The following is a 26882-nucleotide window of genomic DNA, read 5'->3' as shown; positions in this document are numbered from 1 at the left end:
GTCTGCGTGTGTCTCTCAAGAATGAATAAATAAATAAAACCTTAAAAAAAAAGGACTATAATGATACTGTTAGTTTCCCCCATAAGATTGTTATAGGGGAAGAAATGAGATGATTCTCATGTAATGGTGTGGTGTGCTACAACTTGTAAGTATGCAATAAATAATAGCCATTATTGCTTCCAGTTTTATGTAGGTGCTGGATAACCCTGCAATGTACCCACACCTTTATAGCGAAATCTATTCACATATCATAGTCATGACGATTTCCTGATATAAAGGTATTACTAGCTCAGAAAGTATACTTTTATTTTTCTGACAGATGATGAACAATGTGTTGAATGAGCTGCTTGTGTAACATTTTATTGGTTTCTCATTAAAGACATACCATGTGAAAATATGAAAGGAAAATATTTTTTGTATCATATATGTATGGTGAATGTTTATATAGGTTTTAAAACTGTGTTTCTTGGCATTTAGAGCTAACTTGAGAAAATGGTTTTTTTCAGATGTAACTCACGTATCGTATAGTTCACTCATTTAAAGCATACAGTTCAATGGTTTTTAGTTATATTCAGAGTCATGCAACCATCACCATGATCCAATTTTAGAATATTTTCAGCATCCCACAAAGAAACCATGAACCCATTAGCAGTCATTTCCCAGTCCCACCCCCATGCCCAGCCCCAGGCAACCACTAATCTACTTTCTGTCTCTGCAGATTTGTCTGTTCTGAACATTTCTTATGAATGCAATCATGCAATATGTGGCCTTTTCTGTCTGGATCCTTCCACTTCATCCGTGTAGTAGGGCTCCATTCCATTTTATTGCTGAATCATATTCTATTGTCTAGATCCACTATATTTAACTTATCTGTTCATCAGTTGGTGGATATTTGGATTCTTTCCACTTTTTGCTGATTGTAAATAATGCTGCTATGAACACATCTGTTCAGTTGTGTGTGTGTGTGTGTGTGTGTGTGTGTGTTTTCAGCTCTTTTAGTTGTCTATGTAGGAGTAGGATTGCACGGTTACATGCCTACTCTCTGTTTAATCTCCTGAAAAGCTGCCAAAATCTTTCCTCAAGCAGCTGCACCATTTTATATTCCCATAAGCAATGTATGAATGCTCTGATTTCTCCTCATGCTCACCAGTTATTGTTGTCTCTTTAAAAAATTATTAGTCGCACAGCAGTCCTAGCGAGTATCAAGTGGTATCTCATGGCGGTGTTGATTTTCACTTCCCTAGCGTCTAATAATGTTGAGCATCTTTCCCTGTGCTTATGGGCCATTTGCAGATCTTTGGAGAAATTCCCTATTCAGACCCTTTGCCCATTTTTAAATGGGGTTGTCTTTCTGCTTTTGAGTTTGAAGTGTTCTTCATATATTCCAGAGACAAATCCCTTATCAAATATATGGTTTGCAAACATTTCCCCCTTCTGTCTTTTTTTTTTACTTTATTTTATTTTCTACCTTTTAAAAAAATATTTTATTTACTTATTCATGAGAGGCAGAGAGAGAGGCAGACACAGGCAGAGGGAGAAGCAGGCTCCCTGTGGGAAGCCCAATGCGGAACTCAATCCTGGGGCCCCAGGATGGCGACCTGACCCAAAGGCAGATGCTCAACCACTGAGCCACTCAGGCGTCCCTCTTTTTCACTTTCTTGATGGTACTTTTGGCACCTCAAAGTTTTTAACACTGAGGAAGTCCAGTCCAGGAAGTTCTTTGCTGTGGGTGCTTTTGGAGTCACAGCTGAGAAACCATCATTTAACCCCTGCGTTCTACATGGAAATATTTTTAAAACCTTTTTTTTTTTTTTTCACAATGTGCTGCCAACTGCCCTCCGAGGTGGTTGAGCTTTTTTGTATTTTATCTGCAAGCTTAAATTACCCACCAACTGTTTGTACCCATGGAGGAGAATGAAGAAAGGTAGGAGCAGGTAGTGGCAGCCCTCTGTGTTCTCTGCCCTTGACACGCTGTTCTCAGTGTGGGCTCGCTAAACCTCTGACCTGAGGAACGATGACTGCCCCTCTTGTGAAAGAATGGCAGAGGCTCAGAGAGGATAATTGACCTGCCCCCATCACCCACTGCTTGGGAGCTGGATTCAGTGTGTTGGTCTCCAAAGCCAGTGCTCTGCCCAGCCTCCATGTGCCAAAGGGAACAGGGATGGAGACAAATTTCTGTACTCCTCCTCCCTACTCCAGACACATTGGGAAACACTACTCTCTACGTGGCCCAGCCACACAACAGTCCTCTTTATCTTTGGAGGCACAGTGTGGAGGCCTGGCCTGGGCATTCGTGGCGGGGGGTGGGGGGGAGTAGGGCTCCAAGGAGGAGCACCTCCCAGGAACTTCAGCTTGGGGAGTAGAGAGGAGCCAGGCCTTGGCTCTGCCCTTGAGAATGGAGCTTGCTCTCCTAGTTTTTCCTCCAGGTTCCCGCAGACTTGACAAAATGCCTTTTTCCATCTGTCACCAACATTACATCTAATTGTCTCAGCCACCTTCTGACTGTCAGAAACTATTTAAACGTTTGCCACGTGAAGAGTACTGGCTTCCCAGGCAAAGCTATCACCCATTAAGAGTGACAAGCTGAGTGATGACTGAAGCAAAGACAGGCCCCTTATTTCAATGGAATTTATGAAATGCAGGGAGTCTTTCCCTTCGTTCTCAATCAACAATTCACACACACACATTGGGTACAGGTTGCCTTTTAAAAATAATTTCATAATTAGAGCTTGCAAAAGTGCCCGGGTGTTTCTTTCCAGTCATTTATGCCTGTAGCTTTGTTTCAGGGACCTGCCGGCCCAGAATAAAGGAACAGTGCACCTGTATAGGGGAGAAGGAAAGCATTGGTCCTTGAGGATTATAGCCTGGGGTTAAGTCGTGGTTTTGCCACCTTCTTTTTCTTTGGCCTTCAACAAATTAAGTCTTTACACCCCAGCCCCTCAGCTATAGAGCACATGACTCACAGTCTTGTTGCAAGGGGTACAAGAAATGTGTCATGTGAGGAACGCTGCATGCTGCCTGGTTTCTATGAGTTCTGGCAGTCTTAGTTCTGTTGGGTATGACCAGCAGGACACCTGCACAGCAGGATTTCATTGACTAATGCCACCTCACCTATCACTCTCCTACAATGTTGGAAACAACTCCCAGTGTAGAAACGTGGTAAGAACATGAATTGAGAAATCTGAAAGGCACATTCGAGTCTCTGCTCTGTTGCTTAGTGGTTTTGTCATTTGAAGCAAATCAAACAACCTTACCAAGTCCATTTTGCAAAGGTGGGATTTTATCCATACCTCTGAGATTGGTTGTGCGGCTTAGTGAAGTGGACACATGCAAGGCACCCAAGGGCGGCCCTTGCCCAGCACTCTGTCCTTGAACCTCATTTCGAGGCACCCCTTCAGTGTTCCAGCTGGAGAGAGAGCTGGCCCAGAATGGAAGCCTTGTTGCTTCAAGTCTACGCCACAGGAGAGACTGAGCCATTTGTTTTCCCTGGAGGTTTGACCCTTGCAGTCAAGCATAGTGTATGAAGAACTACCCCAACAAACAGGAGAGTTTGGGAGTGCCTGGATGGCTCAGCCAGTTAAGCATCTGCCTTCAGCTCAAGTCATGATCCCAGGGTCCTGGGATAAAGCCCCATGTCCAGCTCACTGCTCAGCAGGGAGTATGCTTCTCCCTTTCCCTCTGCCATTCTCCCCAGCTTGTGCTTCCTAATAGATAAAAATACAATCTTAAAAAAAAAAAAGGAGGGTCTACAATGTTGTCAAAGCTAGCAAAGACTGCTAGAAGTAAGAAAGTCATGTCCAATTATTGCTTTCTTCCCAATCATCTCCAGACAGCACACAGGGTGTATGACCCGGCTTCCTGGACGTGATCAGCAGTGACTGTGCAGAGAGCACAGTCCTGGGATCTGTGTCTTCAGGTCTAGCCTCATATACCAACCCTCCCTGACTAGGCCCTATGTGTTCACGTAGGGCTCAGCCTTAGCCACTGCAGTGACTCCTTGCTTCGCTTGTATTAGCCCCAGTGGGAAGTGAGGTGCGAGCCCAGCCCCCACCTGGTGCAGAGGACAGCCCTGGAAACCCCTGGCCCATAATTCAAGGAGCCTCTCTCTCCAAACTTTCCCATGCAGACACTGCCAGGGATGCTCACTAAGGTGCCAATGCCTCTCTATGGACTAAATAAGTATGCATTATTTGCAACACCATCCACATTAAATGTGTCAGGTGGAAACAGACATACATTATTATAGTCATAGAAAACATGGACACAACATGGGTCTCGGGATCCGAGAAATCTTACTGAATCTTGTGCTGACAATTTGGCAAGCACCTTTACTCTCAGGGTCTCACCTGAGAGTAAAGGGCCCATTATGCCTCAAGAGCATGGGCCATGGGGCCCACTGGTCCAGTTCCAAGTCCGGCAATCCTTCTTACTCGCTGTGTGTGTCCTTAGAAAAGTGATTTAAGTTCCCTGTGCCTCAGTTTCCTCAATGCAAAACAAGGATAAGAATAGTATTCAGGCTTGTTCATTTGTTGAGGCGAATTCAGGAGACAACAGAGGAAATGCATACATGTGCTAAGTTTCTAATAAGTAGAAGCAATCATTAAAATCATGATCGATATTTCTAGGAGTTCTTCCCCAAGTGAAATCAACTAAAGCACCATGCAGAGTGCAGCTGTTATTATTTACAATAGTTATTATTTACAATATGAGTGCTACTCAAACTAAAATAACAAATAGTGAAATATCCCCCAGACAAAAGAAGTCTGGCGGGGTTGAATTTTGTTCCAGCCAAGGGTATTTTAAGCTGCTGAGCTGGTCTGTCCCCCCCCCATCATCCTTGGATGCCACCCGCCACTGGTGTAATTAGTTGTGGCTCGGCGGCAACGAAGGAGACGCCGCCTAGCAATTTCCCACTTATGAATGCATGACACCACTTTAAAAGCATATCACAGCCGGTTCTGAGCTTGCTCCTCTTTAGGTACAGGATGCAGGACCTAGTCGTGGGTACAAAAGCACATCTCCCAGGAGCTAGGGCAGCACAGAATGAGAGCGCGGGAGGGGACGCCAGCGAAAGCCATAATCTCTCTGTCACGGATCTTAACCCCATTTGTGCTACTAAAGCACTTTTAGAGGTGACTGGGCCAGGATCTTTGTTGTCGTTTTAGGAGATGAGGACAGCAGGGCAAAGCACTGAGGAGGCCTGAGTTGGTTCGTGTTGGGAAGCTGATCAGAGAGGCCTGATCGCTACATGGCCAGCCGGCTGTGTCGGCTGTCCCCTGGCTGTCCCCTGGCTGTCTCCGGATGCAGGCTGCCCTGCTGTAGTGAGCTAGGCTAGTATCCGGACAATCCCATTCCCACCTTGATATGGTAGCTGCTTCAGGGAATCAGAAAGCGATTAAGGCCTTGAAGAAGTTTGTAATCTACAGGGATGGAAGGTTTTTTGTTTTTATTTTTGTCTTAAACCTGCTCCCTAGAGCACCTGGGTGGTTTAGTCTGTTAAGCATCTGCCTTCAGTTCAGGTCATGATCCTGGAGTCCTGGGATTGAGCCCTACATCAGGCTCCCTGCTCAGCGAGGAGTCTGCTTCTCCCTCTGCCCCTCCCCTAGCTCATGCTCTCCCCCCCCCACCCCATCTCACTCAGCGTTGCTATCTCGAATAAATAAATAAAATCTTAAAAAAAAATTGGGACACCTGGGTGGCTCAGTGGTTGAGCATCTGCCTTTGGTTCAAGGCGTGATCCCAGGATCTGGGATCAATCCCATATCGGGCTCCCTGCGAGGAGCCTGCTTCTTCCTCTGCCTATGTCTCAGCCTCTCTCTCTCTCTGTGTCTCAAATGAATGAATGAATGAGTGAATGAATGAATCAATGAATAAATAAATAAATCTTAAAAAAAATAAAATAAAAAAATATCCAAACCCTGTTCCCTCTGTCCCCTTCTGTGCTCCCTCCCTTCCTTTCAGTAATGTGGGACAGGCTCTGGGGCTGTAAGAGGTGCTAGTGCTAGGTGTCAATCACTGACAAAACAGGTGGACTCTCTGCCTTCATGGAACTTACAGCTTTTGGAAGACAGACCAGCAGAGAGATGGAAACATGAAGGTGTTAATGAGAGACTTTTGATCAAATTCTCTTCCTGGAGCCTGATGCCACCTTTCTCCTGCACTGACTCTTTCTCATGGGAAGACTCACTCTGGTCTTTGTTCTTAAGCAGAGTTCACAAGAACCTCTGTGCTCTTTCCAGAAGCTGGACTATATATATATTTTTCCCCGGGGTAGATAACATGCAGGCTTTCAAAATTCCTTGTTAAAATCCCTCTTCGTTTAGCCATGATGCCTGTCTCCTTTGTTTCTGTTAAGAGTCTCGGTCTCCCAAAGGAAGTTCACAAGATAATCCACTGAAACACAGCAAGAAAATGCTAGAATATATTATTTAACTAGTCTTATATTTCAAAAATATTTTTATATTTATAATGTATATATTAGCAGAGTCATCTGCTTATGTAATTAATGACTGTGAATATATGGGGGTGCTTACTCAACACTTACTGTCTGGGTGCATAATTGAAAGTTTAGAGATGATTATACTAGACAACAGGAAGAGACCCTTTTCTCAGTGAGCTGAAGAAAGGCAAGTCCAGATGGGACATCATCATAGACTCACAGTGTCTGCTCTGTTCATGGGAATAAAAATGATCGGCAAACTTCTTGCTTCTGAGACAGCTGCAGGCCTTTCGGGCAAGGCTCAGCTGCAGACAGATGGCACCATATCTGCCATCCCTCCTCCACATCAATGCCACATGACATGAGTCATTTTGGGGTACCGGCCATTTACATAATCAAAGAACTCTGCCTCTGGGCAGAGGACAAGAGCAGAAGGGACACAGCTTAGCTTCACCTTTTGCAGGAAGTGAAGGGAACATGAACCCTTTGACCAGACTCTGACTCAGTAAGATGAAAGTTTCATCAAACCCCTGGCTGGCCCCAAAAGGAGATTCAGCCCTAATTCTGTAAGATCCTAAAATGAGGGGAAGGCCATTCTAGGTCAGTGGAACAACAGGAGTAAGTTCAGAGGCAAAAGCAAGCAGAGCCTGTCAAGGGAACAGGAGAAAGGGGAAGGTCACAGGGAAGGCAGGTTGGAGCAGGGAGGACCAGGTGAGGATCTGTACAAGGCCAAGGATGATGGTGGGGGGGCGGGGGGGGGTGTGCAGTGGAAGACTGCGGCAGGACAGCACTGGGACTGAAACAATTTGAGGAGGGGCAGTTCATCAGCCTATCCCAGCTGCATTTGAGAGGTGCCAGGAGATCACAGGAGGCAGGATGACACACAAGTGGCAGATACTGAAGTCACTTCCACCTCCAGACAAGATGCAACTAAAGTTATTGCATAATGAAAATCAAAATGAAAAGGCACAAAATGAACATCCTGGCTGGCCCCGCCAAATGTCTAGTTTTGATGGACAATTTTCATGTTCAAGGTTGAGCTGAACATCACCTCTCCATTGAGCCTTGGCTCCCCTGCAAGCACCAGTCATTTCTCTAGTTTCCCTCATCTCTGGAGCCCCCATCATGCTGCCCTGTCATCATGGCTCTTTCCTGGCCCCTGTTTAGCTCACACTGAGCTCTTGGGTGGCAGGGTGCGTGTCACTGTCATCCTTGTCCCCCTAGAGCTTAGCCTCACGGCTGGCCTGATGTTAATATTCATGTAATACAATCCTCACTTGAATAATGAGTGGCTCAGTTAGATCTAGGAAATAAAAGAGTTTGTACATTGGTGCATGAGAGGAAGTTTGTAAGCCAAGCAAAGTTACAAAGACTGAATTTGGGACCCACTCGAGAACTTCCTGAGCTCTGAGAAATCCGGAGACCTTTTTTATCAACCCTCACAAAGCTGGGAAGAGATGAGGTCTCCCTTGGAGTGGGGTTAGTGTGTTCAGTTGAGCAATGACCAAAGAGAACAAGCCCAGTGAATCAACACATTTGTGCAACTCATCACAGTGGAGGGTAATGGGAACAAAGCTTTCACTTTTCTCTTTCCTGAGAACAGTGTTGTGTTAAGAGGCCTCTTGAAGAAGCACACAGATTCTGAGGATCCACACAGATCCTGCTGGAGGATTTAGCCCATCCAGATGGACCACTTACCCATCTTTGGGGATGGTTCCAGAAATATAAACAACTGCCATCTCTAGAGAAACAAGAGGGTCTGATCTCTCCTAGAATATGTCCATGGTTAGCTTACTGTCCTCCCCAGAGGTGAAAAGCCAATATTCACAGTGTACATGCTTTTGTTCAAAATACAGATGCATAATCCTCATTATTCATTTAATCAGTGGATAACTAATTAAACTAACGAATCATCTCTTCTCAGGTAGGCTCAGGGCAAGGATCAATGGTCATGTGTTGGACACGCACCTGCCTTCCCAGGCATGAGCTCCACTTTGAAGGGCAAGGGAGACATTCATATACGTGCTTTGCACTGTGCTAGGTGGTCTATACACATTGTCCTGTGGACTCTCAGTCCTAGGAGGGCCTAGTAACACCTATGCAAGGTCACACAGCTCCCAAGTATCTTGAACTCTCTCTCTTGTTCTTGACTCCCATATGCATGTGTCCTAGTCCTGTAAGCAGGTAATACTCCAAGGGGTAGAGGAGCTACCTTTGGTTAGGGGAGGTCTGGAAATATCTATTAACAAGGTGAGCTCTGGGTTGGGTTTTGCACGAGGGAGGGGATCCCACACAGGAAGGGGAAGGGCAGTGACAAAGTATGTGATGAAGAGGTGGGAGGCCTGCCTCAAGTGCAGAGGGCCACAGAAGTTTCTAGTAGTGAGGAGAGCATGGGGGGTGTGTGGGGGGCTCCATTGGTGAAACATCTGCCTTCGACTCAGGTCATGATCTCAGGATCCTGGGATGGAGCCCCACAGCGGGGCTCAGCGGGGAGTCTGCTTCTCCCTCTCCCTCTGCTACTCTCCCTGAAGTTGGTCCTGTGGGAAACAGGAGTCTTCAGCCGATGCTGGGGGAGGACACGGGCTGGAAAGGATGTTGAGGCCCCTCTAGGAGGCCAGCATAAAAGTGACAGTGAGCTCACCTCCAGAGACTCTTGAGCTAGCCTGGCTGGGGTCCCTCATCAGCTGGTTAACGTAGAGCAAGCAAGTTAAAGCCTAGGAACTTCCATCTCTTCAGGTGGGGTCTAGACATACAGACTGCTTTGAATGAATAAATAGGTACCGTAAAAAGAGCCAAGTCTCTTTACTGGTACCTCCCAAACATCAGTTCCCTTCCCCTCCCTGAACACTGCGAGTATTCCCTGTCCCATGCTTTCCCCAACCACCCTACCTCCTGAACTTCACATTGATGTAATTCTGGGCTCCTTTCACAATTCTCTTCCCAGGCTGGAGTTCCCCTTACTGTCGCCATCCCTCCAGATGCTTTCTACACCATTCACCATTCACCACACTCACTCAGCCCCCAGAGCAACGTCTACCACACAGAAAGTGCTCAACAAAGATTTGTTAAATAGATGGTTGAGTGAATGAATGAGTCACTTAGCCAGCTACGGGAGGGGCATACACTTGGCTCTCAGACAACTTGTAGTTTTCGGGATATCTTCAAGGTCATATGGTTTAAACCTTTGACATATGAGAATCTTCTCGACAGTCTTAGGGCACTGAGTGTAACATGCTCATACAACAGCCCTACTAGCATCTGCTAGCCTACACAATGCCAGGCTACACTTGACCTTCTCCACCAAGTAGGAGCTTAGGAGTCCCCTTCTTATCCTCAAGCCTTTCATGTATATGGAAAGAAGGAGTATCTCTTTCAAGTAGAACCAAGTGTCTACTAATACTGGACCAAGCTGTAAAGCGTGAGGCTTCCTCATCCTACTCCTACCACACGACGCTGAGTTGCCTTAACTTTCCAGAACCTGGACCCCCTCTGCAACCAGAAGCTGGAGAAATGGGTTCCTTAGTGCTTGGGCCGGGAGGCCTGCCAGTGTACCAATTGGCAGATGCAACAGCCAGCTCCTGACAACGGTAAGAGCGTAAAGCTGGTTGTTGACACAGCGCAACATTCCACTTCAGTAAGGCGATGGCTGCATCCTTACACGTAATTGAACCATCATCGACTTGTGAGGGCATCTTGCTAATCTGCCTGGAGCCATTAGCTTGGGATGTAATAGCTAATTCACTGGCAAACCCTTCCAGACACCAGGTGCTTTCGACATGGATGGGGTCAAGCATCCTTCAGAGCCCTGAAGTGTAGCCTCCTGACACGCTGACACTGGGCCAGGGATGACCCTATAACCCTATACTTGCACTTGAGATGCTCAGTGGGGGCATCCTCTTGCCAAGGGTTTTTATGTCTTTATTTCTTGAGCAGACTCAGAACATCAGTGACCTCGAACCCCAACAATCTGATCTGGTCCTGCCATGCTTACCTGCCAGGTTCCTGTGTGGAACCAGGACTCCACGCCTCTCTGGGATCTTCCCCTATCCTTCTTATATTCCCTCGTGGTTTTGATAGCCTGTCTGTTTCCTCCACTAGATCCTGAATTCCTTGAGGGCAGGGAGGGATGGAGGCTCACTCATGCTGCATCAGGGGACACCCTCCCTGACTGCGTTGGCAATACGGCTGATACAACACGAGAACTTGGCTGCAATTGCCTTTAGTTTGCTAAACTCAGTAGTTCCATAAGCATTCTGTAAGCACTCTGTGTGGCGCTGGGCTGGACAAACAGGGACCGGGGTGTCTGGCTGTGAGCTCCTTGAGGGTAAAGCTTTGTCAAGCCTGACATATGGCACATTTCAGGTACAGTGCCTGGTGAGTACAGAGAGCTAAGTTTTGTGGGACAAGTGGACAGTTTGATCATAGAATTCATGCCTGAAAAAATGAATAAATGACAACATCTTTGCACTCGAGGACTCCTTCCTTCAGGGATCGGGTGAGAGACATGTGAATTAGTAAGGTGCAGTGTGGAATGCCTGGGAGAGGGGGTGCAGCATGATGTGGGGGCAGTGGGAAGTCTCCTGGCAACATAGAAATACAATTCCCTTTCCTGGCCTCTGCTGTGAGCTTACCTCCTGCCCCCCTCCCCACAGGCCCAGCTCCTATGGTACCAGAGCTCTTGTACCCTCTGCCCTGCTCCCCTCTCTACCAAAGCAGGCTCTCCACACAGATGCAGGGTGTGCAATACCCATCCTGCAGCTCCTCCCAGGACTCCCCACTGAGCCACATACTGGTTCTACCTCTCAGATTGGAGGAGGCAGGTGGAAGAGCCACCCCACAGGGAGCCTCGTGGTCTGGCATGTGCACCAGGGACCATGGGTGACCTGCTGCAGGGCTGAGTCTATGTGAAAGCAAGGGAACTGAGCACGGAGCGGCACTTGCAATTCATGAGAGAACATTGCTCAGGCTGACTTACTTAACGCTCCCAGTGCCTCTGTGGGACAGCTGTAATCTACTGGTTCCCAGTCCAGGACACTTTTGGTCCCTAGAGTACATCTGATGACGCCTGGGACATTCTGGTCGTCACATCTCAGCAGGGGTCATGCAACAGGTGTCAGGGAAGTAGGGGCCAGATCCTATGGTACATCCTATAGCACAGCACCCCCACCCCATACCCTCTGCCACTAACACACACACACACACACACACACATTCTGGCCAGAATGTCCATAGAGCCGATGTTGAGAACCCACTGGGAAGCTGGAAGCAGAGATCTAAAGTCGGGGTCACCTGCATAGACTCACACAGAGACATGTGGCTGCCCTGGCTTCACCCGTGCTCTTGCTGATACTGGCCTCTGAGCTCTTACCCACACACCCCGCTGCTTAAGCCACAGATCAGCTCCCCCCGCTCTGCCCAGCACAGTTGGTGGTTTTAGGAACATTTTCTCAATCTTCCTCTGTTTCCTGGCAGTTACCCCCAGAGTGAAAGGGAGATAAAGGAACAACAAAGTCAGAGGAAGTAGCAGGACCTCCTGCCTCCCCCCTCCCCCCCACCCAGTTACCCACGAGAAACAGGCAGAGCAGATACTCCAGGCCTAGCCACTGGGGGCTCCAAATTCTGAGCTTCTCTTTCTGCAGCGGCTTCTCCTGTTCATGGACTATGCTCTCTGATGAGACCCTGTCTGTCATCTGCCTCTGCCATCAGACTTGGAGCTTCCCTGAAACCCTCCGAAGTCTGTTCCTCCTGCTTCTCCTGTCCTGGATTGTCCCAGGTCAGCTCTCTTTCGTCCTGCGGGTCTCAGCCAAGGACACCTCCCCAGACAGGCCATCCCCCTGCCACTGACCACTTGTGGGAAGAACTCCCCTGCTCCAGCCCATCTATCACACTGACCACATCGTTTTTATACAGTAGCCACCATCCCTAAGATAGGTGGATTTGGGTCCCTATCCACAGTGCTCCCCCAGAGAAGACGAAGTCAGTGAAGGCAGGTTTGTCGGGTTCTGTGCATGGCTGAGTTCCAGTGCTTGGAAAAGGCCCAGTCAAATTTTACTGAATAAATGATTGGATGGAGCAATGAATTCAGAGTCCTCTTCACAGGAGATTCTCAGGGAATATCGTTTGAAAAGTTGCCACAAAGCTCATGCCTTCTGACAATCGATCCAAACCTCTTTTACTCCTCCATGTGAATTTGGGGGGAAGACTCCACTTTTGGGTGTATTTCTGCTCATCTGTTCTTCCCTATCTGAATCTTTCTCAACATTTCCTTTGCGCCTTCCTGGGGTGCCCTAGAGACACTGGGTATTTTCACAAATTGCCTAAGGAAGCACCTATCTAGTACGACGTTCCTTTCAAGTTCAGAAGTGGCCCTAATGTTTTCGATAGCTTTGACAACTACATGGAGAGGGGTTTCTAAATGACTGTCCCTGGGTGGCCGTGTCGATCCTGCTGGGTTGGGGCAGCACATCACCTGCCCTGAACACTGGCCCTGGCTCTGCGTTGGGACCAGCTGTGTGATTCTGGGACAGTCACAGGATGTCCTGTTCTGTTGCCTCTGGGGAATGGGGCTTCAGTTGGGGCTCTCAGAGGGTCATCCTAGCTCTAGCAGGTAATCCCCCAGCAGCCCTGCCACCAACAAACCCTTAGCCCTCATGTGACTGAGCTTTCCCACATCCTATGAAAAGGCACATATAAAATGAATGGGGACACACATACTATAAGTGGGGAGCTATATATTATTTTTTAAATTTATTTTATTATTTTTAAAGATTGTACCTATTTATTCATGAGAGACATGGAGAAAGGCAGAGACACAGGCAGAGGGAGAAGCAGGCTCCCTGCGGGGACCCCAATGAGGGACTTGATCCCTGGACTGGGATCACACCCTGAGCCAAAGGCAGATGCTCAACCACTGAGCCACTCAGGCATCCCTGTTACTATTTTTAAATGTCAAATCCATCAGAAAGTTGAAATAGTACAAGGCATATAGGTCCTTCACCTGGATTCAGCAAATGTTAGCATTGTGCCACATTTGCTTTCTGCCTCTCTCATTGTCTTTCTCTTTATTTATATCTATTTACACTGATTTTTTATATTTCTTTTTCTTTTAGCAAACCATTTGAAAGTTGCAGACATGATGACATTCGACCTCCAAATACATGAGCACGTATCTCCTTGAGAACCAGCGCATTTTCCCACATAACTGCAATGTTATTATCACACCCCCAAGGGTTAACATTGACCCAATATTATCTACAATGCAGTATCTATGTGAATATCCCCCACCTCCATCCCAAGAATGTTCTTTCTAGGTCTTTTCCTTCCATCCAGGAGCCAGCCAAGCATCACACGCCGTATCCAGTCACCATGTTTTCTTAGCCACTTGTAATCTAGAACCTGGGGGAAGCTGACTACATTTCATATCCTTTCTAGCTTCTTCTGGTTGTAACACAGCAGAGGGGTTGCATGCCTTGCCCCAGAAGGCTGGTGGGCAGCTTCTTTCTGTAGCAGGCTTTGATGCCTACTATTTTACACCTCCACCAATTAAACACTATCTGTGGCAGAGTCTGGGCAGAAGCTCTGCTCTGGGGCCCATTTGCAGGGACCTAAAAACAAAAACAAAAACAAAACAGTGATAACTGGGAAACTGAGAAAAGATAAGCTGCATGCCTGAGCCCCAGCCTCCTTGGACCCAGTGAGCTCTGGGGATGTGTGAGAGCAGCCTCTCAGCATCTTCTGCCTTTTAATTAGAGAAAAAGTTCCCAGCCTCTGAAAGTCTGAGCATGGCCCAGGCATTTAGAATCAGGCTGGACATATTCCCAAGCACTTTGTGAAAAAAAAAATTAATAATGCCACTGTCTTCCCTATCCTTACAGAGAGAAGCCTGCTCAGAGTGGTTACTAAAAACAGGAACCTACCCTTCTGCAAGTCCCGCGCACCTTCCTCATTTCTAGCAGAGGAAGTGTGTGGCTGGTTTAGCAACTGCTGTTCTTCTTGATAGCCTGGGCTTCTCTACACCCGCGGAGGCCTGGCCACCTGCTCACTCTGTGCGAGCAGCAGCAGCAGCTGATGGAGAGGCGGTGACAGCGCTCCTGGAAGTCCCTCCTCAACAACTCCCAGGGGAGACCATGCCCAGCTTTTGAAGGTATCATAGGGGACATGGCAGGGGCTGGGTGGGAAGGAACATCAGATTCCTAGACACACAACTGGCAGAGCATTAACTTTCTGGAGACAGAAAGGCACTCTGTGAGAACAGGCAGGGCAGCATCTCAAGTGAGGCTGACACCTAACCCAGTGTCCAGCACATGGCAGCTGTTCAGTGAATATCTGATGCCTGATGTAGAATTATATATGGCAAGATAGGTTGGAGATCTTGGGCCAGCGACACTCCTGCCAGAGGAGATTTTCTAGCTGAGCAATAGCTGGGCACATAGAAGGCTTCTTACTGAGGGCAACTAATACTTGCTCTCAGTCTTCCTAGCTGTATGACCTCGGGCAAGATGTTTAAACCTCTCCAAACCTTCATCTTCTCCCCTGTCGAGTGAGAATAAAGGTACCCAATTCAATAGATATTGGGCCAATTAAATGAGCTAACTTATGCAAAGCACCCATGCTAGTTTCAGACACATAGCAGGTGTTCAGTAAGTGCTATCCACTCGGAGTCATGACATCTAAAGGTGCATGGAGCCCAGGTAGGCTGACTGATCACAGTAGTGCATCCAGGAGTTTGGGTGTGTAGATCTTTGGGAAGATGCCAATGATAACCAATAGTAATAAGCATCAACAAGCAGAGTAGATGGTATGTGTATGGGGGCAGGGGTAGGATTAAAGGGAAAGCAAATAGGTGAGGTATATACATTCTGAAAACACAGAATGTTAGAAGAGATTTTGGAAGGTTAGAATTCCCTAAGGAATGTGGCACATTCCACATTCTTTTAGGTGCCAACATATCCAGAGAGCCTTAATGATGGGAAAATGACCTGGGCTCTGGCCTCAGAGTGTCCTAAATTGAGGCCATGCATGTGGATGCAAAAAGATGGTGTCTGCCCTGCTGAGTGGCAGGGGAGGGGGGCTGCATGCAGAGTTATCTTCCTGCAGTTTCTCGGAACAATCCCACAAGATTATGATTATTACGTGCTTTGACAAATGAGAAAGTGACGCTCAGAGAGGCTGAGTAATTTGTATAAGTCACACAGCTGGTGAGAGGCTCTAAGGGCTCCAAGGGCTGAGGTGGGGGAGGGGAGAGTCTAAAGCGCATGAAGGACAAAAGTGTATACTAAAGCAATGCTCTTTAAGAGAAATATATCCCATAGTCTGCAAATTGTCATTTTGTGGTTTGCCATGAGACACTGCACCACAAACCTATAAGCTGGGCTATAAGTCTTTTTATAACTGGGAGGTAAGCCCTAATCAAAGTTTTGGCAAAATCCTTCAAAATGATTTTCCCCATTTAGAAGAAGGCCATTCAAGAGTGTTCAATATGTCCTGGAAAGCATAATAGTAATAATAATGTGAAAAAAAACCTATGAAATAGACCAAAATCTGTTTAGACGTCTGGGTTTTAAACAGGTCTCAGAGTCAGGGCAGCAAGATGGCCTTGTGGAAAGTTACTGATGTCATTGGCTGTACCTGCGTCAAAATTTTGGGTCAGCCTCCAAGGAGCTATGTGACTCTGAACATGCCACTCTGCCTCTCTGAGTCTCATTTTCTTCCTCATAAAAGGAAGAAGTTGTGCATTATCTGTAAGAAGTTGAAATTATCTGTATCATATCTGGAAGATGCTAAATACGAAGCAGCAGCTAGTGATAGCATTCCTAACCCAGACACGGAGAGGACCTCAGGTTGCTCGTAATAGATGGGTTATCAGGCAGTGTTACATACAATGAATCAAAGAGCACAGCTGCTGAGCAGGACTCTTCTCGATTTTTCTGAATGCTTATTTCTGCTTGTTTCCCCATGTGCTGTATAACTGAAAGAGACAGGGGTTGGTTTGAGTCGTAGCAAACTGAACTCATTTTCCTAAAACAGAACCAAAAACGTCCTCACTTTTGGGTTTTGGGAAGTGGCTATGTCTTTTCCAAGGGGAGCCTGTCTTTTTAAAGACTTACTAAGTGGCCATTGGGGTAAACCCTAATCCGCCTCGTGCATTCATAGATGGTGCTGGTCTTTTCTGTTTTCATTTGACATCCAGCAAGAATTTATTTCCCCTGGTTGTGACAGAGGCTGGAGCTTAAGATTCTCATTACGGCTTTCCAGCCTGTCAGGCTGGACCATTTGGTTCTTGTCAGCAAGCTGAGGGAGGGCCCTGTGAGTACATCTATCCATTCCTCTATCCTTTCCTTCCCTTAATAAATATGCATTGAGGCCATACCATGTGACTGACTTCCTCCCTCTCAGCTCCCCAGGCGTTCTGAAGGAAATAAGTACCCTGCGTCCAAACCACTTCCTCCCATCTGAGAACCACCAAGGGAGGGGGCTTATTTCATTATGGTAACTGAGCTACAGACTGAAACCATGGGGCCTCGCAGGTTCCATGGCTCACTTTTGTTGTCAAACAGCTTTGCAAACTCATACTTTTCTCCATGGTGCCCCCCAGGGCAGCAGGGACCATGGCTGGAGGGCTTGGGGTGTGGCAGGTGGGAAAGTTTAAGAGCATCAGAAGAAAATGGGTAGAGAATTCCCCTGGGCTGTACCAGGCACTTAGCAGACAATCCCTTCAGCCCCTCAACCAAAGTGAGCGCTTACTATGTGCCAGGCACCTGCTAGGTAATTTTTTTTTTCATTGAGGAATATAGTAGATGGGGACCACGTTCTCAGGAAGTTTACAGCTGGGGCAGGGGTGGGTAAGACACTTATAGAAACAAATGCGTTATGGTGTGTGCTGTGAGGGGAGCAGACAGGGCCAAGGACAGAGGGCGGGAGGGGGGGACCTGTTTGTTGGTGAAGTTTGTGCAATTTAATTCTCACATTTCCCTGGGCAGTAACCATGCTCCTTCCCAATTTACAGGCTCACCAGCCTCCCCACTCTTCCCCCAACCCCAGCCGAGGACTCCAAGTCACAGGGACAATCACTTATTGCTTAACACTCTCTGAATGCAAACTCCTAGTGTCCAGTGTCAGGACTCACTTCCTAATCTAGGCTCTATCAACACATATCTGGATCCGTCTATGGAATGCCTGTTATGTACATGACCCTCCAGCACACCAGAAGATAGCAGCCCACAATCTTCTCATAAAAAAGGGTGGATCCAGCTTTATACGACCCTGCATCCATTCTCTTATACCTGCCAGCACACAGTTAAGAGCCTCACTCTAGAGCCAGATGCCCGGATTCACATCCTGCCTCTACCTCTTACCAACTGGGTGACCTCCAACAGGTTGTAGAAATGCTCTGGCTTTGGACTCCCCAGTTGTACAAAAGGTATAATGACAGTGATGTGTAGATTCGTTGTGGGGGGTCAACAGGAGAGTACCTATAAAACACTTCCTCAACACACATTAAGCTCCTGTTTTACTCCTGTTGCTGTATACTCAGCCCCATGGGGAGCTGGCATGGATCTGTGATGAACACAGGGAGCGCTCTCTCTGGTCTACTTGCTATTTATAAGGGAGAAAACTGACATCCAAAGAAGCAAAGTAGTTTGCTAGTTTGCCCCAGTTCTCCGAGACGTTAGTGGGCCCACTGTGGGTTCTAAAGATATAATGTATGGGAAATAAAAATTAAGGAAAATTAGGGGGGTGGGGAGAATGGTTTCACTTTCCCTCTTCCCGGTGGTGGAGTCATCCATTCAAATGATTTTATGACTCAAAGTTGAAAGTTTACCCTCAGTTCCTCAGGGCTCAGAGCAAAGGGGAAGAGCTGGACAGCTGGCTCTTTGGCCGGCCACTATCCATGACCAGCAGTGGCTTCACAATGGCCAGAAGCAAGGGGACTTGAGGACATGGGCAGGGAACATGCAGATTCCCAGGCCCGCTTGCCTTCTCTGGTTTCCCTAGCAATCCTGGCTCTCAGAGAGTTTGTCCAAGGATTTAAAATGTATTGTACTGGGATGAGGGTAGTGGAAGGAACCAGGGTTGGTAGTAAAAAAAATCAGGGTTTGAAAGCTGGCCAGCCACTGAAAGAGCTGTATGACCCTGAGCAACCTCAGAGGTACTCAACCTCTCTGAAACTCCGTTTCCTTGTCTAAGATGGCAGGCTCTTTGGGACACTAGACAAGCCAGTGTAGTTCAAATATCTAATTTAGACTTCCACATAGTGGATGCTCATGGAGATTAGTAAAGACAATGGAGAAATCTTTAGGTATCTGTTCCAAATAAGGAGAATTGTCAGGAGTAAGTCTATTCCTGCCACTGGTGCCTGGAACCGGCGCCTACTGGTGTTGAAGGCCCTTGGAAGACATCACTTCCTGACTCCACATTTGGTGATGTCACATTGCAAGCTTGAAATCAGCCACGGTGGGAATATTTACACCACAGAAGTGAGCAAACGCTGCAAATCAGAGTCCTCTCCCCCTACCCCTCATCACTGTTTGTTAAACATTTACGGGCACATCACACCCCTAATCCACTCTCTCTCTCCCCGGCACATGGTTTGTCCACTTTGTCCCCATCCCGTTCTGTTTTCCCCATGGAACAGCTTCTGTGTTCCCATCCATGAGTAAAAGCAGATCTGACCACTGTCTTTACGGCACTTACAGCCATTCCTTGAACAACCACACAAGTAACTGTTAGAATTATAATCCACTGTGAGGGCAATGCAGGGTTCCTGGGGAGGTAAAAAAAAAGGGGGGGGGGAGAGAGAGAGAAAGGAAAAAAAGGGTAGCTCAGTGCTTCACCCCTGGCAACACATGCAAACATCCCGGAGTCTTTGTAGAAAGACCAATGCCCAAGCCTCACTAGGGGGACCGTCTGAGAACCCTGGTGTAGGAACCTCATTTTGGTGTTGGAATGAGTGATCCACAGTGAGGAGTGAGCACCCTGGAGCAGGTGGCTCAGCATATGCAAATAATACTATTAGCAAACTATCAATTTCCATCTCGCTCAATAAGGTTATGAGCCACACTCTTGATGCGTGTGTGTGAATAAAAAGCAACACTAAGTCTTGCTGTGAAATGTGATATAGGAAAGAAGTCCCTAACTTTACATCCTGGGGCCCAAATGTCCAGATGACCTTTAGCATCTGCACTCAAGTCTGCCTCAAACTCCTCCTTCTGATGAAACCTGCATTTCCCACGTATGCATATTTGGAAGGGAAAGAAGAAGCCTGTTTGTATTTTCCCATTCTGTGTAATTGTGTATGTGCGTAATCCCATTTCAAAATAATTGTCTTTAGCACGGTTTTTCTCACTGCCAGTGTTTATGATGTCAGCTTATGGGTTATATGTATTTATACCAGCTCTGGGTTCTGGTGGCCTCTGTGTATAAAAAGCTGATCCAGGGGCACCGGGGTGGCTCAGTCAGTTGAGCGTATGGCTCTTGGTTTTGGCTCAGGTCATGATCTCAGGGTCGTGAGATGGAGCCCTGCCTTGAGCCCACACTCTGCACGGAGTCTGCTTCTCTGCCTCTCCCTCTGTTCTTCCTCCCATTTGTGCGTGTGCTCTCTCTCTGTATCTTAAATAAAATCTTAAAAAAAAAAAAAAAAAAGCTGATCTAGAAAAGAAACCAATGAGAGGGAGGTTCTCTTCTTTTTATTTAGTAAAGTATGAAAGCTCCTATCCATCTCTCCATGCTGGACCCCACACCACACGGCCACGGGGTCTGGACACAAAATCACTTGCTTGCTTGTGGCACACTTGCTATCAGCAGAGAGGTGAGCCACACACACCCCATGGTGTGCACATCCTACAATACCTCCTCTCTCTAATCCTTACTTGTGAAAACCCAGCAGATGTGGCTACGTTCATTTTTAAAATGGAAACCAACAAACAGTAGAAAGAGGCTTAGTGGTGTAATAAGGGGTGAGATAGAAAATTGCTTCAGTACCAACTGGCCCCAAATCCAGCTTCTTCCCATGACATCCTAAAATGAGCATGAAATGTTTGATAGGATGCATCCATCCTTGTCTTAGGGTAAAGCTGAGTCTCCCTGTTAGCCTGAGAGTATTTGAGATTGTTTTCCAGGCACGCAAGTACAGAAGGGGCCAGAACACAGGCTCATGGGCACACGGGGCAGGCAAAGTGGTGGACTGAGAGCTGGACAAGGAGTCACGGCACTTGTCTAACTTCCTGAGTGATCTTGAGCAGGTTGTTGCCCTCTCTGAGCCTTTTCTTTGTATTAGGAGGGCACCAAACTGCTATTTTTTAATTGGTGCTTTAGGATATCCTAGGATTGAGTTGTCCCATCAGGAGGAGTAGAGAACCCCAAGTCCCTCAACCAGCAGCTTGCTTTTATCCATTTTACAAATTAAGTTTCTGGGGAAACTCTTAAAACAGGTTTCAACCAACAGGTTTGGGATATCCTGGATGAGAGGATACCAAAGTCTCCTTCAAATGGCAAAGTAAAGCCTCTGATTTTGAGTCAAGTGGGAGGAGGACATGGGACCATGAGGGCACTTCTCTGAGTTGGCTGCCTACCCCGGCCAGTGTCCCCAGAGCCTCCTTCACCACGCAGGAAAGGAGAACAAGGTGGGGTTGGCGGGGCAGGGGGGACGGGCTGTGGGTGCACCTGCCCCATGGGGAGAGCAGGGAACAATGTGGGTCACCAGGCAGGCGCACCTGTTGAGCGAGGTCAGGATGTGGTGGGGTGCCCGCGGAAATCCTGCGAGATCCTTGGCAGGGAAACCAACCAATGCCAGGCTCCCAGTCTAGCTCTGGTTCCTGGCACATGGCATCGGACCACAGGCAGGACCGAGCAAGTCTCACGTCAACTGGCCGGGTGCCAAGTGCCGGTGACAGTGGATGGATAATTGAGGCAAAAGGGCCATGAGCCACTCGTCTGTCCTGACCCTTTCCCTATAGTATTTGAGAACCCTGAAGCCCAAGAAGGTGAAGAGAGTTGTTCAACCTTGTTCAAGTACTTAGCCGGCCCTCCAATACCACCAAGGGATCCAGCTTTGGGAAGTGTTTAACTATTTGATTTTACCAAACAGAACTCTTTTTCTGATAAGACCTTTAATTCAGTCCTTGAAACAACTCTGCAGGGCCTGTATTCGTATCCTAAATTTATGTATTTAAAAAAAAATCAAGGCTCAGTAGAGTGCCTGGGTGGCTCAGATGGTTGAGCATCTGCTTTTGGCTCAGGTCATGATCCCAGGGTCCTGGGATTGAGTCCTGCTTCGGGGTCCCTGCTCAGCGGGCAGCCTGCTTCTCCCTCTGCTACTCCCCCTGCTTGTGCTCTCTCTCTCTCTGTCAAATAAATAAATAAAATCTTTTTAAAAAGTAAAAGATAAAAAAAAAAAAAAAAAAAAAAAAAAAAAAAAAAAACAGAACTCAAGGCTCAGAGAAGTGCAGTAACTTGCCAAAGGACACAAAGCCAGGAGGTTGGGAGCTGGAATCTGAACTCAGGCTTGCCCTGCCTTAAAAACTCTTCCTTATTCTTTCCAAATTCTGCTTTGGATTGTAAAAGCAATTCATGCATGTGGGAAAACATCTGGAGATTTTACATCTGAAGGTGTAACTAAGAAACCAGTCCATTAACCTTATAAAAATCACTACCCAGAGAGAGCCCTCGAAAACATCTCGGAAATAACTTCCTTTAATATTTTTCTATACATATTTGCATACACATGCTAATTTTTTTATTACGAAATTGGGATAGTATAAGCACAGCTAGTTTTTCTTGCTTCTTTTCTCCTGCCCTCACAGCATTTATCATTTCTTTATATTAATGCTGTGAAAGGGTGGAAAACATGCCACATGACTCATCCCGGCTCTTCTGACCACATTGGACCACTAAGAGGGGCTGTGCCAGCTGAGGCCTGAGCACACCTTACCTCCTTCTCTCTCCCCTTCAGCTCCCCTGCAGCCAGGTCCCCAGACACAGGGCTTCTCCAAACATAGCCACCTGACCTCCCAGAGACCCTTCCAGACTTTCCTGTCTCTTGCATTTAAGACCCCCCCCCCAAATTGATGATCTCAGAAGTATACTTCGATGATTTGTTTAAAAAATCATTTTTCTGTGAACCAGAGGACAGAAAAGCAGGACAGCATCTCATGGAGGTTGAGAGCAATAGCTTTTGGAATCTGATGGAGCTGGTTTGAAGCCCAGGCCTTCCTCTTACTAGTCATATAACCTTGGACAAGTTACAAAATTTATCTCACCGTTGAAGGAGAGTTGTTGTGAGGAGCGAGGGTATGACGACTAGAAAATGCTCAGCCCAGTGCCCGGCGCAGAGTAAGAGCTGGTCGGAGTGGTGGTGGTGCTGGTGGTGCTTCTGGTTATACCGCCACCATTGGGGTTCAGATACGGTGGATGGTGAGGTCCCCACTGGTGGCATCACGCTTCCCCGCCTTAGAAGCAGGTCCTATGAGTGGACCTACAGCTGTCACTCTTTGTGGGGGGCATTTTCTAAGGCCAAAGGGTAAGCTGTATCCCTGAATAGATATTTATGTTAATTAAACCTTGTCATTGAGGTTTTCCAGTGCTTTTTGGTTTAATCACAAAGTCCAGACCCACCTTCCTTTGGCTAGGGTTCCTCAACTCCCTGCCCATCAGCACGCCATGTCGGGGTTCATGACACCCTTCCAACAGTGAGGCTCGGGCATTAGAAGCCCAACGTGGATAAAGTCCACAGGACTGTCCTGGGATGCCATCCGGGAATGGAAGGTTCTGAGAACCTTGACAGCTGTATTTCTAAGATAATGCAGAACACACAGTGAAAGGATCCCTGGTCATAAACTGTCTGCCCTGCCCAGAGGTCCCTCCACCCTGGAAAGACACCCAGCACGGCTCCTTGGGTGCTGAAGTCAGGACAGGTAGCTGTGCCTCCTGCAGCCCTGCCTCACACCTTTCCAGCTCTCGGGGTGTAGACAGGTGAGCTCACCAGCTGACCTCCACACCGAGAAGGTGGAAGAGGAAGTCAGCCTCCCAGGGAGGCTGGGTGGGTTCAAGGCAATTTCCCACCAGAAGGTAGAGCTCACCGGAACCGCCTGACCTTGACCCTGAAGAACACACAGACAGGCTTTGGCTTCTGTAACGGGACTTGATAAGAGAGGTGATGATGGTTCTTTTATCAATAGTCTTCAAAAGCTCCCCGAGTCCTGATTCCTAGAATTAAAAGGGGCTAAGTGGCTCTGTCTTTGGAGACCATCTTTTCCACTCCAACCCTTTCTCGGAAGAGTGAACTCAGGCCTAAGTTCACGCAAAGGAAACAGCTAAGCCTGCATTGGGCTTTCCGCTCAACAGGGAGTCTGCTTGTCCCTCTCCCTCTGTGTATGCACTCTCTCTCTCTCTCTCTCTCTCTCTCTCTCAAATAATTAAATAAAATCAGAAAGAAAGAAAGAAAGAAAGAAAGAAAGAAAGAAAGAAAGAAAGAAAGAAGAAAAGAAAAAAGAAAAGAAAAAAAGAAAGAAAAGAAAAGAAGAGAAAAAAAAGAAAAAGAAAAAGAAAGAAAAAGAAAAAGAAAGAAAAAGAAAAAAAGAAAAAGAAAAGAAAGAAAATGTGCTTCTAAAAAGTACTCAAAAAACCATGCCATTTCCACGGCTGGGGGCCTCCCTCCTTGCAGCTTGATCCTGAACCCTGAGCCAGCACCTGGGGAAGGTGCCTCTTCCCCTGTCCACGACTAAGGGGAAACTGAGAGGCAAGTACCAGCTCTGATCCTTGACATCACCGAGAAAAGGCAGAGCGAAAGCCAATGTTCGGAGCTCATGTTAATTAACTCATTTCTCTTTTGCCCTTGCTTTATTGTTCCTAGAAGCAATTACGTGTCTCCTACCCTCTCTCCCACCTCCAGCATAAAACTGCATAAAACTGTCACAGATGAAATCAGATTGCTCAGCCATTTCATTAGGGAGACTCTGGCTCTCGGTCTCTGGGGGCATCTTTGCTCAAATGGAAGCCTCTCTCAGTAAGTTAACCCCTTCCTGGAGGCTACAGGAAGCCAGCGAGCAGACCACGGAGGGCAGCTGAGGCCTCTTCCTGAACAGCTCAGGATACAGTGGGCTGGCAGGTGCATGCCTAGGGGTGCGCGAGGTAGAGACAGAGAGAGAGAGGAGGCTGGAGTGCAGGGAACAGGGGAGAGAGAGTGTCAGACCTCTGGGACCTGTCCAACCTTTCACGTGTTGCCACCTGGGTACGTTTCTCTTCTTGGATGGACCTCATTTTTCTCACCTGAAAAATGCAAGTCTCAAGCCTTATTATTATTATTATTATTATTATTATTATTATTATTTCTGTACCCAATTCCATCAGTCCCCCGCAAATCACACAGGAGTCCTTGAGAAGAATTACAAAGTTGATGGGAGGGAGCGTGGTCAGAATGCACTTTGGTAGATAACAAAGTCTTTTTCCCCGTGAATCTTCTGGAGTTAATGTGAAGGAAGGAAAGAGTGAGACATAAAGATTGGACGCTGTTGCCAGAAGGGGCGCCGAGGGAGAAGATGGAGCAGGAGGGAAGGGCCACTGTGATGTCTGCAGGCTGGGAGTTGACACCCAATGTAGGGGTGGGGCCGAGTGTCAGGCCACAGGGAACAGAATGGCATTGCTGGGGGAGTCAAGTGACGGCACAGTGCACTGTGGTGCGGGGACATGTGGGAGAGTAAGAGGGATGAGGCCAGCGTACATGCTTCAGAGTTGTCCCTAGAAGGGAGGCCTGCCAAGACCTCTCCCCAGCCTGTCCTGCCTGAGAGCTCTCTCCAGGCCTCGGTAATGACAGACAGGGAAGCCGAAGGTCTAGGGTAACTGGTGGGCCCCAGGAAAGCACTGGGAGCAGCATGGAGGTGGCAGGGGCCTCTGGGGGACATCTATCTGCACAGCACACAGGTGCAGTGTTCCGTGTGGGACAGCCAGCTCCTCAGAGTCAGAGGCCACTTTCTTTGCTCCTTCCCTGGACTAGACTGTCTAAGGTGGGGGGACCTCAGAGATGGCACCTTTCTCCAGGTGCTGGCTCAGGGTTCAGGATCAAGCTGCAAGGAGGGAGGCCTCCAGCCATGGAAATGGCTTGGTTTTTTGAGTACTTTTTAGAAGCACATTTTCTTTCTTTTTCTTTTTCTTTTTCTTTTTCTTTTTCTTTTTCTTTTTCTTTTTCTTTTTCTTTTTTTTTCTTTTTTTTCTCTTCTTTTCTTTTCTTTCTTTTTTCTTTTCTTTCTTCTTTCTTTCTTTTCTTTCTTTCTTTCTTTCTTTCTTTCTTTCTTTCTTTCTTTCTTTCTCTTTCTGATTTTATTTAATTATTTGAGAGAGAGAGAGAGAGAGAGAGAGTGCATACTCAGAGGGAGAGGGACAAGCAGACTCCCTGTTGAGCGGAAAGCCCAATGCAGGGCTGCATCCCAGGACCCTGGGACCATGACCCTGAGCCGAAGGCAGATGCTTAACCGACTGAGCCCCCCAAGTGCCCCTAAGAGCACGTTTTCCTGAGTGTCTACATCAGGCTAAGAACTGGGGACAAAGTCAACTGGTCTCTGCCTCCTGGTGCCAGGGCGATGCTGTTAAAACCTGCGTGACTTGCAGAAAGGGCCCTGCCAAGGTCAAAGGCGTCCCTTTGGCTAGATGGGGCCAGCGGGGTGGTGGCCAGATGGGGAAAGGAGGGACTTACATCCGGAGGGGCTGCACCCTCAAACTATATCCATCATTTTTAGTCACAAAACAGGATCAGAAGATGGGGTGCTTAACTTTGAATGCATGTCTCATTCCAGCCGCACTTTCTGTGGTGCATTATGAGCTTACAGTTCTTGCAAGCTTGTGGTTATCTTAGGAAGAGCACTAGCATGCTATGAACTATCTGAGTGAGGGCTGACGAACCATTCATGTAAATATTTAAAGTATTCTAACTTTCGAACAAAGCGCATTTGGGCTTTTCTTATTTCCTAGTCCACTAGGTATCCCATCTCCTCAACTAAATGAGGAAGTGATACAGATCTCCACCCCACCCCACCCCCACCTCTGGAAGGTCTTGCTGAGAGCATAGATCTTTCTAGAATCTGAATATGCAGGGCACAGAGGAAGGATTTAAGGCAAGGGTGGGGGCTGGGCTGGCTGACTCCTGGACCCTTTTAAGCTACTCAGTTCTCCATCCGAAACTGCAGACAAAGAGAGGGGTGGAGCGTAAGATCGCAGATGGGCCAGACAGCAGCTGGGGGGACCCTGCACTAAGATTCTCCTCTCTGCCCCCAGGAGACAATGGGTGGGGACCTTTTCGCTATGCTTCAAGGATCCCGGGAAGACACATTTTCTGAAATCGCCTAAGCTCCCTTCTAAAATGGTCGTAGGAGGGCCCAGCATTTGGGTGGACAATCAGAAAATACACACTATAAATAGCAACAATTAACAGGGATTTTAGGCCAGGCCGGGTACT

The 26882-nt window shown here is 47.4% G+C and overlaps 2 protein-coding genes across 6 annotated transcripts in view; one reads left to right on the top strand and one right to left on the bottom strand.

The window, feature by feature from the left end:
* The window catches only part of TG (thyroglobulin), a 248977-nt gene that overhangs the window by 45232 nt on the left and 176863 nt on the right, over window positions 1–26882 (bottom strand). The gene's annotated exons all lie outside the window — the stretch shown is intronic.
* SLA (Src like adaptor) overlaps window positions 1–26882 on the top strand; it is an 87687-nt gene that overhangs the window by 37873 nt on the left and 22932 nt on the right. For all 4 annotated transcript variants that reach the window (XM_072774566.1, XM_072774564.1, XM_072774569.1 and 1 more), the window contains exon 2: window positions 14314–14582. The gene's annotated coding sequence lies outside the window, so the exon portion shown is untranslated. The remainder of the gene's footprint in view (window positions 1–14313; window positions 14583–26882) is intronic.

Source organism: Canis lupus, chromosome 14 (genome assembly GCF_048164855.1).
Source record: "Canis lupus baileyi chromosome 14, mCanLup2.hap1, whole genome shotgun sequence".
In the NCBI taxonomy this organism is placed as follows: Eukaryota; Metazoa; Chordata; class Mammalia; order Carnivora; family Canidae; genus Canis; species Canis lupus.
The sequence above is the reverse complement of the archived record's forward strand: the minus strand, read 5'-3'. Positions and strand labels throughout refer to the sequence as shown.